Below are 12,324 nucleotides of genomic sequence, written 5' to 3'. Positions count from 1 at the left end.
GCTAGCATCTCGCTAATTTACTAGCACATAGTAACGTGCGCACTTGTGTTTTAGACCATTCTCATCGAGAGACCATCCTTTAAATTATGCATGAGCCAAAAGGAAGACAAGAGGGTGAAGAAGTTGTCTCCTTTTTTTTCTTTTTAGGAGACAAGGCTTTAATCAAATGGTCCTGAGGATGAAAATAGCTTCAAGGCAAGATTATAAAAGAAACTTCACAGGTACAAGCACTTTTCTTCAGGGCATCTGCTGAAAATAGCAAAACTGCAGATGTTAACGATGGATTCTGTTTACACTTGTTGGCTGCATAAATAAATATAATATAAAATATAACATGAAATTAGAGCCACTTTTATTTGCTCTGGAAAGCCAAATCATGCTTCCATAAACAAGCCATACCAGGCAGTGGTCAGTTAATCAAAGTTTAACATGACAATATTTACTCAGCAATGATGACAACTGCCAGATTTTCATTGCATTCCAAAGAGAAGTCACCGAGAGCTTACTCACGAACATGACATGGTATTTATGTTGAATGGCACTACGGACTGCGTCAAGATAAGAGCTCAATTAGCAGTGCGGGGCGTACGACCTGACTCAATCTCCCGTGACTAATCCTGTGCCTTTTGTTGTCATTAGCAAGAGGCAATTGCTCTTCAATCTTAACTTCTCAGTGCAATGCAGTGACGCAAAAAAAAATGTACAGTGGATATAAAAAGTCTGCACATCCCTGTGTCGTGAAAAAAAAGGAGACCAAGAAAACTCATTTCAAAAATTTGACACCATTTATGGGATCTAAAAGCCAGCGGACCTGGATGTGCCTGGCAGTAGCCACTCATTGGTGTATGAACTGAATGGGTGAATCTGAGCCTCCGTAAAGGGCGTTGGGCACCGTGATGATGTGGATGAAAGCAAAACAGTATAGAATTTCACTTCATAAATAACACTATACCTACACCGAACCCCGATGATGGCAGTATCATGCTTTGGGGTTGCTTTTTATCACCTTGATCTGGAACTTAGACAATTTGGAAGGAATAGTGGTCAGTGTTGGCACAAAAGCTTCATAAAAAAAGCCTACTAGAACATCTGAAAATTGCTTAGGGTTAATCAGAGGCACTCTGAATGGTGGCAGGTTTTGGCTGACTCCCTTTTAGAATGACTCAGAATGTGATTGGTTACTTCCCTTCTAATAGAGACATTTAAAAAAAAAAAATCAATTATCTTGGATGTTACAAGACAAGTCAAGTAATATTTATTTATATAAGTCATATTAACTCTTTGACTGCCAGACGTTTTCAGAAAAGGGATGCCGTGGGTGCCAGCCGATTTAAGCATTTTGACTGATCTTTCAAGGTCCATAGAAAATGTTGTGTTTGGACTATGGAAACACACACACTACCAAATGAAAGATTGGACTCTCATCTTTCATCAGAAAAAAAAGTTTGTTTCTACCTTATTCCGTTTTTCAGTAATCAACAATAGAAAATGGTTAGTTTCACCTGTGTTTTGAAACAAACGTCTTTTAACGTCTTTGGCACTCCTCTATAGGAATTTACTGAACGTTATTTAACGTTTTTGGCAGTCAAGTATGAAAGTAGTATGAAAACCTAGAATATTTTATTGTACATTTAGAATCGATATAAAATTTGTGATTAATCGTGAGTTAACTAGTGAAGTCATGCGATTAGTTACAATTTAAAAAAATTAATCGCCTCTTGTCCCAAATTTTTAATAATCTTTTTTAAAAATGACTTTATGGCAGTGAATGAGTTAATGGTGGAAAAAGATCTGGAATAATTTGTTTCGTTCTCATCATTTTCCATGGCGTTTGAGTAGGGGTGTGTTGACTTTTTTGCAAGATCTCCTTCGGCAACATTGGTGGACATTTCAATACTAAAATGGATTCATCCTGATTATTGATATTTAAGCCAGAGCGGTCATACTCCAACCGCACTTACTCTGCGGAGGTGGGCTTAGTAGGTTCTGCCACAGATGCTTGTGGAGTTAAAATACATGTATAGCAACAGCTCTTATTAAGGAAGCTTAAAACTGAAAGGTAGTGTTACAAATGTATGCCATTTCTTGTCAATCTTGTGCTAATAAAAATGTATTTTCCTCAATGTAATCTGGAATATCCACAATCAATTGATTTAAATCTAAATGCCTTGATCTAATGGGGAAAAAAAACATCTTGGAATTCTTGCTGAGAAATGCCAACTAGTAAAAGCATCTTTGTGACAGTCAGTTCAGCAGCTGAAAAACACATTTGAAAAGTGCCAGAGGGAAACAGACTTGACACGCTCGTCGCTTTTGGAAAGCTCACTCTATTTGCTTTCCGTAGGTACACAAGTACATTGTGTTGAAATATTTAAAACTGTTGGGCTTTGCAGAGGCTCACATGCCACCTTGCGCTCTCTCTCGAGTTTTTTTTTCTGGTTTGAGTTCTACAGCAGCCCCTTAACTGGCAATCTAGTTTGGCCAGGATTAATTGAACCTTCTGGTGTTTGCCGCAAGTGGGGAAATCTACCGCGCCGTCGTTGCGAAAGGCAGGATTTCCCAGACTTTTTTTTTTTAATTAGTTTCCCAGACTTGGTCAAGTGACGACCCAAAAGAACTGTGTTGCCTCCAACATCAAAATATAGTAACTGTGTGCCATAATACAGCCATGTAAATAAAATATAAACAACGGGGGCACACAACGGTAATTTACTACAACATGGAGCAAAGAGTATGGAGGTCCCAAAATTGCCCAAATTAAAAATAAATGACTAAAAGTGAAAATATAAACGGATAAAAAAAAAATATATAAATAAGCAGGTATAAATAATTAAATAAATAAAAGTTAAAAAAAAAAAAACGAGATTAAATTTTTTTAAATAAATGTCAAAATACATACAAAACTAAATATATAAATAGAATGAATTATCAATGAATAAATAAAAATGCTCTGCTCTCACATTTATTTATTTCATACTGCAGACGCTCTGTCAGGACGAAATGTTATTCAAATGAGGGGGGCGGTCCTAAGCGTGTCTTGGCCGACCCGCTCACTCGACCATTGAAAGGCAGTTTGCACTGTCAGAGTCCAACCCGAGACACGCTTGGGACCGCCATTTTTATTGATTGATTGGTATTTAATTCTATTTATATATTTATTTTTATATTTTCATTTTGTGAATCTTGTTTTTTATTTTTGTATTTATTTTTACTTTTATTTATTTATTTATGGGTAATATATTTTGTTTGCATTTATACTTTTTTATTTGTATTAAATTTTTGAAATATACTTTTTATATCCATTTTTATTTGCACTTATAGTCATTAATTTTTTTATTTAGTCATTTATTTTTTTATTTTGACAGTTTTGGTCCTCCATAAAGGAGCCTTACTCTGAAAATTAAAAGTGCATCAAAAACTGACTAAAATGTAGTCACATGACAAGATCTAACTTTGCGAGCAAAACAATTCATAGCAATCGATAAAAACAGTTGTCACTCCACCCCAAATACCTCCAACTACAGCTAAGTGAAATTGTAATAATCCATCTAAATTGTTTTACCTGTAACTGTGTAAAAAATGGCGATGTGCAAACTAAAAATACACCGGTTTAGCTCAAAAAACTAGTGGCGGTATTCATTTTCGCACAGATATCCACTGAGGAAGTCGTGCGCACTAAACCACATCTCGCATGATGCTGTACTCATCCTCTGCGGGGGACACGTAACACACCATCTGTTCACTGATCCCCGGCAGCAAACAACAGACAGACCAGCAGACTCGGGGCCCGGGCACCATTCCCGCACCAGCAATGAATTGTGGGAAACACGGAGGCAGCGACATGGAAAGCGAGGCGGCTAAATGCGAGATGAGAGCCGCCATCGGCTTGTTAGGATTTGATCAGCGGGCCCGAGCTGACATTGCACACCGAGGAATGATGCAAATTTAGGCAGACAGTGCAATAAGCTCGCACAAAGTGAGGCGGCGGGAGGAAGCCAGATGACGGATTGGAGAAGGTGGCCAATGAGGGGGAGGGGGGGGGGCGACGTGCGCCGTGTGTATTTTAAGCGAGCCGGCGAGCGCGCGGACCGAGCGAGCGAGGGAGGGCAAGGAAGAAATTTTAGGATGGCAGCCATTTTTAAACCACAAGGCCTACATACAGCAGCCTTCGTCAGCGTTGCCCACTTGAATGTTATTTTGGGATTAATATGAAGCGTGCGAGTTAAAACAAACACGAACCGAGCGTGTTAGCTCACAGGAGAATTCCACCGTGAAGCGAGCACACACAGCAAAAAGGCATCGAATAAATGATGCTAAATATGCTAAGCATGCGTGAGGAAGGCTTCATGCCCTCTAGTGTCTGCCGCAATCCCTATTGGCTTTTTACGCATCATAACATCATCCAGCTATTCATTTTTGATCACTTATCCTGATAAGGGTCATGAGCTGAGGCGAGGCGAGGGTACACCAATATGTAAATAGGACACACAGAAAAGGCTTAAACTTAAAGGGAAACTTGATTCATTGAGCTATTTTCAGCAGTAAAAAGTTCATATTTTGCCCAGAATGAATTCGATCATTAGTTTTCATGTAGAATTAATACCTTTAAAAACAAATTTTTCCACTTGCCGTCGACTGAAGATGACATCACCTTGTGCTGAGGAAGTAGGTAACGACCAATCAGGGCTCAGTTTGCTGACCAAACCCAGAAAACAGGTGAGCCATGATTGGTCGTTACCTACTTCCTCAGCACAAGGTGATGTCATCTTCAGTCGACGGCAAGTGGAAAAATTCGTTTTTAAAGGTATTAATTCTACATGAAAACTAATGATCGAATTCATTCTGGGCAAAATATGAACTTTTTACTGCTGAAAATAGCTCAATGAGTCAAGTGTCCCTTTTATGGAGCACAGCTTGGACCTCCATCACCCTCGCTGCTTCCTCATTGCTTGTTTAAGAAAGTCAGGTCACTAATTAGGCTTCCCATTTTGTCTCCCCCTGCTGGTCATTGTTATTTTTCGTGTTTCTCGGACAGGTTGAGACTGTGAAGGCAAATTTCTTGTGTGTTTGTACATACTCGGTCAATGAATCTGATTCTGATTAATAATAGCGGCATTTAATGTTTTTTTTTTTTTTACATACATAATGCTCAACTACACAGTATTGTAAAACAGTCAAATGTTTTCCCTGTAATTCTTATCTTTACTGCTGTGAGCATTACGAGACCAAAACATAAGTTATTTTAATCTTTATATATATATTTTCAATTAATCCGCCGATTAATCAGCTTTTGAAATTTTACTCTGTCAAATGTCGGAATCTTACATGCATACATACACATTTAAATGCATGTTATTGCAAGAGCACGGTGAAAAAGAACAAACAAGTTTTTCAAAATGGGAGCAGATCTAAATCAAGGTTCAGCCTTTTCCCCCTCCTTTCTTTAATCGTACAAGCCCCTTTTTTACTTCGCCAATCTCATTTGTGCCCCTGAGAATATTGATGCACAGATTTGATGATTGCTATTCATGTTCTGCTCAAAAAGTCTTTGTACTTCCAGTTTGAAATGATTTTCCTTTAGCTAAAATGGCTTCACATGATTCATTTAGTTCTTCTGGTTAATTACTATTATTCATAAGTCACGAAAGCATTTTTTTTTTTGTGCCTTAGGATCAAATGTCGTGGGACGGATTTCTTAAAAAAAAAAAGATAGACTAGCTAAAAGATAGTTGGGTGAGAGATGAATGGATAGTATATACGTAAATACATGATGTAAGAACGTCAGACAGCGAAACCATGATAGAAAGATTCATGATTTGAAAGAACAAAACAATTTGACCCATTAACGGCATCACTCATCCGCTTCTCCATTTTGTATTTGCCGGCAGCAGTTATGATTAAATAATGGCCAATGTTGCAGTGCTTAAATGCCCGCAACAGACAAGCTGAACCAAGGAAATGACTTGAGTGTATTCAACAAAAACAACACAGAACGGCAATTGCTAACATAATCCCATTGCTGTCGATTATGATCGATAAGAGGATTTTTTTTGTCGATTATGGAAGTCACGTCAGCGGCGTTATCCATAGTGTTTTTAGTAGCTCGGTAAAAGGGTCAACCGCTCAGATTGTTTTATATCCGACAGTAATGTGCAGCTCATAAAAGAAGGATATGAATCCTTCAGGTACGTGAGGATATAATCCTGTTGGATAACGATGTCAACTCAATGATCGCTATGGCAACACCGATTGGCAATCCTGTCAGCTTCTTGCAGCGAGTTGAGAGGGAACAGCGGAGCAATTAGTCCAAACATAATCACTCAACCTATCGGGATTCTGTGCCGGGTATCGTAAATTTTAGTACAGTATATGTCCATCCGTCCATTTTCTATTTGGATTTTCCTGTTCAGGGTCAAGGGGAGCTGGAGTCGATCCCAGTTGACTTCAGCCAAAGGCTTTTTTTTTTTTTTTTTTACCCCAATGGTGATCATCTATTTCAGGGTCCAACTGCCATTATTATAAATTAGGAATGAGACGTGACTGCCGTATTATACAATTTTTTTTACTGTCAAACCGTGTCATTGATGTTTAGTCAATATTATTTATTCCCTTATATGAATATCAAAGCCGATTTCCTGAATTCATCTCAGATCATTATATCACCCCCAAAAAATTCAACATGTGAATTCAGAGATTTGTTATTATGTCATTGATGTTTGAAAATAATTGCTGAAAACGGCCGTACTTGATCATAGAAATATTGCGTCAAAAAATATAATAATAATAAATGCAGGAAATAACTTTTGAAGCCGATTCCAGCGACGACGAAGAATCTCTCATGATGTAAAATCCTCCTCTTCCTCCTCCTCCATCATCTCCTTAAGCATCGAGTACATCTTCCAAAAGTAAGTTAAACTTCATTTTATTTATCTTATTACGTACATGTACATACTGTGTGTGTCTCGCTCTCTCTCTCTCTAACATACGTACTACAGTACAGTACTGTACGTATTCTCTCCATTTTATTAAAAGTTTTTTTCAGTACAAACCAATGCAGGTTACTTGTACAAGCCTTAAACATACTTATATAAACCTTCAATATACTTATATAGGCTTTAAACATATATTATAATACAAAATATAGCACTGAAGCAACTTACGAACAAATTCACCTTACGAACGATCGTCCGGAACGTAACTCGTTCGTAAGGTGGGGAGCGTCTGTATTTGTCGGGGTTCTTAACACAACTCTTACATTAAGAACGATGTATTTTTAGCTTACAGCGACTTGTAGCATTGCTGTTGTGTGAAGCATCTGACATCCTGCTTTTTTTTTTGACACCGCTTTCTGATGTAAGACTCCACAATGCACTGTATCAACTTCCTCAAGGTTATTTAAAGGTCAGCGCAATAACAGAACACGCAAACAAAACAAAAAAACACCGCAGCATATACTATATATTTTTTTTCAGTAAATTGTTTTTGTTACTAAACTATCTATAATTGCATGGCGTCAAACTTGAAAGTCACCACAATTCCAGCTTACCATATGTTTAGTCACAGTGTTTATTTCGGCAGTTATGGTGGCTCTGCCTGTGTCATCTTGGAAGTTTCTGACTATTCTACCTAAATCACATATGAGATGTAAACAAAAAACAAAAGAAGAAAGTGTAGCAAGCAAGCTTTCAAACAGACATAGCATGGTTTGCCTTTTTTCTTTTTTCTTTTTTTTTTTTAAAGCATTGCATATTTAAATACAAATAAAGCAGGCAGCCTTTGGTACATTCCAACAATCGGAGCAAGCAAGCGATGACTTCTAATCAGTCAACTCGTTATTTTCAGCTGTAGTTTGCTTGTCTTTTGATGAAGGTGAAATAGAGCGTGGAAAACAATGCCGACATGCCCCTCATATTCTGCTCGCTATTATCTCAGCATATCTGCCTCCCTTAGTGGAACAAATTGGTTGTCTTAAGCAAGACTCTCTTGCACGGCGCATGATACGTGGAAAAAAGGGGTCATGGGTCAGGGAAAGACAAAAATCTCAAATGAACTCTTGTGATGAGTTATTTTTTTATTTAATCTCAGTTTTAGTCCAGTTTCAATCACACTTGCTAGTTTTTTTTTATCATAGTTAGTCAACCTTATCCCGTTTTTATTTAGTCAACTTTTAGTCGACTATAAAGCTAGCATTTTAGTCTTTATTTTAGTCCAAGGAAACTATGACCCAAAAAACTTTGCAACCCTAATCAGTACCGTTTGTTTTTTGTTGTTGTTGTTGTTTTTAAAAGTGTCATTGGAAGGACACGGGTGGAAAAATTTTATTCATCTAATTTTAGTCAACAAAAACTGTCAACATTTTAGTCCGGACAATCATTTTACCCCGTATATATATATATATATATTTTTTTTTGGGGGGGGGTCAGAACATTTCAGATCTAAAACGATGTCACTTAAAATGTTCTCTCATCTTTTTGATGAAAAACAACACACACAATTACAGTATATCAACAAGTGGCTACTATGGCTCCATGCTATGAGCTATTAGTCAGTTAGCCAGCATTAGCTAGCAGTTGGATTCATATTATTGTTGGAACGTTATAGCCGTTTAGTCTTTATTTTAGTCCAAGGAAACTATGACCCAAAAAACTTTGCAACCCTAATCAGTACCGTTTGTTTTTTTTTGTTGTTGTTGTTTTTAAAAATGTCATTGGAAGGACACGGGTGGAAAAATTTTATTCATCTAATTTTAGTCAACAAAAACTGTCAACATTTTAGTCCGTTCAATCATTTTAACCCGCATATATTTTTTTTTTGGGGGGGGGGGGGGGGGGTCAGAACATTTCAGATCTAAAACGATGTCACTTAAAATGTTCTCTCATCTTTTTGATGAAAAACAACACACACAATTACAGTATATCAACAAGTGGCTACTATGGCTCCATGCTATGAGCTATTAGTCAGTTAGCCAGCATTAGCTAGCAGTTGGATTCATATTATTGTTGGAACTTTATAGCCGTTGGATGAATGTTACGTTATAACTATAATTAACTTATTTTTTTTCTTATTATTTTTTTAACCTTTCAACGTGAATCCATCTCCTGTCTGTCCCATGTGTTTGTGCATGTTGCACTCGCTAGCTGTAGATTTGAAGGGGTGGGGGGGTCGCTCTGTGTCACATGACAGTGTCACAGCAGTGTGAGCAGTGGGTTTCCCATCCACCCATTTTTATTTGAATTTTCAAGAAATGCGGAAATTAAACTGAATGGAAACGCTAGCAATTCGAAAAAGGGCACAAAACAATGTCTTTATTCTTGGAGGGGGGGATTTTGAAGCGTATCGAAAAATGGAAAATGCGAATTTTGGCGATGAAAACAGGTTTGGCGAATAACCGCTGGCAAGGCCGGATACACTTTGCACGTTTTGACCAGATATTACGTCACATGTATGTTGGTAGTCCCAAAGCAATGTCGGACAATAAAGTAAGGTACGTTGGGGGGGCAAAACAGAAATCTTTTTGGAATTAAATGAAGAAGCGAATATTAATGCTATTTTAGATGGGGAAAAACAGCAAAGAAACGCTGCGGTTCTCAATAGTCGCAAAAGAACAGATGGAAACGGGCATAAGTCGCATGTCCGTTTTGCGCATTTTAAGTAAATTCGCTGAAAAATTTTGAAACAATTGGAATTGGAAACCTGACATATTTTACAAAATCAAATATATTTTTGTTCATGAACTAAAATGTCCATAGATTTTAGTCCAGTTTTTATGAATTGAAGTACATTTTAAATGCATACTGATTTTGTCCCAGTTATTGTGTTTATTAATGAGGGTTTTAATCTTGTCTAGTCTAGTTTTAGTCTGGTGAAAAAATGTGCGTTGATGAAATATTTTTTTTTGTTGTTCACAGAGGATTTGTCTGTCTCCGATGATGCTCAGCTAACCCAGAAATGGACACACGGTCCTGGTCTTAGGTTTCAACATCAAATCATTCGGATGAAAAAAAATCCTGCCTTGACAAGATAAGTAGCCGGGCTGGCCTTTTGCTGGAGAAGCAAAGCAGCCTATTACGCAGGGGGTGTACAGTCTCCTTTCTGATCCCGCCTGCAAGCTTAGGAGTGAAAACGCAAAGTCATCTTCTTATCGGCAGGGGGGCGAAGACTTTGTGGATTACACTTTTTAATGTATTTCCCCTCTCAACCGAATATCACAGCACACAACCGGGATAAGCAATCAACAGCGACAAATCTCCTCATAATTCTAAATGAACTAAAGAGACCCGAGGCGCTTTTTGTAAACGTTGCCAGTTGAAACGTTATTGTCAGCAGCGACAGGGTAACAGTCTCAGTGTGGGGGGGGGTAAACAAATCAACAAATTGCTCCTCAGCCGGTCGGATCCGGCAGAAAGTGACAGCGTGTTGCTTCTCCTCGAGCCTAATATCCCACCAGGGGAACTTTATCTGATTGGACCTTGCGCTGAAATTGACACTTTGAAGATCTGAGCTTGACGCGCCATTTGGAGTCCATTCGCTGAAAGAGCTTCGAATCGCTAGCCAGCGGTGAGACAAGATCCACTCATCGGGACAGAGGTTGAGAAAAGTATCCGCTCATCAGGCGAGAGTGACATCCCGTAAGATGAAACCGCATCAATCATGTGGAGCCGACGAGCCGCTTGGATAAAACACGGAGCGCACGCTGGCGCCAAACTGAAGACCCTTGCTATGTATTATGCAGCGAGGTCAAGGGGCCGTTCGACTTGTAAATATTTGAGTGTTTTCATTCATGTCGTCACTTGCTTCCCCAGGCTAAGTTTTAGTACTACTAATAAAAACATACTGAGGCCACAACACACCCTAATCGAATACAATCCAACACAGAAATGAGAATTTCCACTTGTGATTGACACTGTCAGAGGTTTTAATGGGGGGGGGGGGACATTTTGGTGAAAATGTTTGCAATGATTTAGAACAGCACTGTCATAATAAGAGCTGCTCCTAATATTTTGTTAAATAAGACCACTTTGCCCATTGAAATTAAAGGAAAAAACATTATATACATATTGTGCGCTATCATTCCAGACAACACAGCCACCGGTGCGTCCGCTAGCCTGCTAGCCAGCTAGCCCTCTATGTTATATAATCCAACCAGAGGCGGCAAATCCAGGTCCACAGTTTAGCATTAGCCCCAGGTGCTAGGCTAGCAAGCTCACTAGCTATCTGCCTAGGTGCTCTGCTAGGGAGCTAGCTTGCTAGCACAAGGGGCTAAAGCCAGACTGTGGCAGGGTTTTTACTTTCTGGACCTGGATTTGGCACCTCTGAATCCAAAACACAACATATTGACTTACTGGACGATTGGCGATTCTAACGAGCGAGAAAGTTAAGAGTATCTTACTAGCCCGCGGACGTGTGTGGGTCAACATCAGAGACACTTCAAGTGGAAGTCAACCGTAAACATTTCTTGACAATAATATGTTATATGTGACCTTGCTAGTCTAAACATGACATTCTGGTTAATATTACATTTGTGGAATATGAGTTAAGAAGTGAAATCCAGCCATTTTCATCCATCTAAGGGGGCGGCCATTTTGCCACTTGCTGTCGACTGAAGATGACATCATAGTTGCTCAGGGCTCAGGCAACGACCAATCACAGCTCTCCAGTTTTCTGAAGCTGAGCTGTGATTTGTCGTTACCTGAGACCTGAGCAGTTGTGATGTCATTTTTATTTGACAGAAAGTGGCAAAATGGCCGCCTTTTGTTATTGTTATTTGTCATTCCCCTAAGCAATATTAACCAAACTACCATATTTAGGGGAAGTTTCCTTTTGAAAAACAAGAACAAAAAAACACAGGCAAAGATTATTCAGACTATCAGACTATTGAGCACATACTTTTCCCACTATTTGCAGTTTCTATCATAATGTGCATTTGCACATAATGTGCCAGATGCAAATACATACAATAGCATGAAAAACTGATTCTACTTGAATTATATGCATAAAAACACGAGACATGCTTCGATTGAATACGTTTATTTAAATATTTTTTGTCTACATTTTTACTGGTTATTTATTTATTGGTTATTTATTTATTCATTCATTATTACCGGTCCAGGGTGTTCCTTGCCTTGCCTCTTGCTGGTCAACTGAGATAGGTTACATCCTACCATAATGATAGAAAAAGAACTGATGGATAATGATCCGAGAAATATCTCAACAGTCTCCAGATATCGAGATGTTGAGAAAACTGGAACATCAACACCTCATTGAATTCCCGTTGGCACAAAGCCCACCTCTGGCAAACATTCTAATGACTATTTTCTCAATAGA

The 12,324-nt window shown here is 38.5% G+C and overlaps 1 protein-coding gene and 1 long non-coding RNA gene across 3 annotated transcripts in view; one reads left to right on the top strand and one right to left on the bottom strand.

Annotated features, from left to right (window-relative positions):
- LOC144049430 (uncharacterized) overlaps window positions 1-327 on the top strand; it is a 35,361-nt gene extending 35,034 nt beyond the window's left edge. Inside the window, exon 4 of the long non-coding RNA XR_013293563.1 lies at window positions 148-327. This is a non-coding gene — a long non-coding RNA (uncharacterized LOC144049430). The remainder of the gene's footprint in view (window positions 1-147) is intronic.
- rtn4r (reticulon 4 receptor) overlaps window positions 1-12,324 on the bottom strand; it is a 63,955-nt gene that overhangs the window by 24,263 nt on the left and 27,368 nt on the right. The window lies entirely within an intron of this gene.

Source organism: Vanacampus margaritifer, chromosome 3 (assembly GCF_051991255.1).
Source record: "Vanacampus margaritifer isolate UIUO_Vmar chromosome 3, RoL_Vmar_1.0, whole genome shotgun sequence".
Classification (NCBI taxonomy): domain Eukaryota; kingdom Metazoa; phylum Chordata; class Actinopteri; order Syngnathiformes; family Syngnathidae; genus Vanacampus; species Vanacampus margaritifer.
The sequence above is the reverse complement of the archived record's forward strand: the minus strand, read 5'-3'. Positions and strand labels throughout refer to the sequence as shown.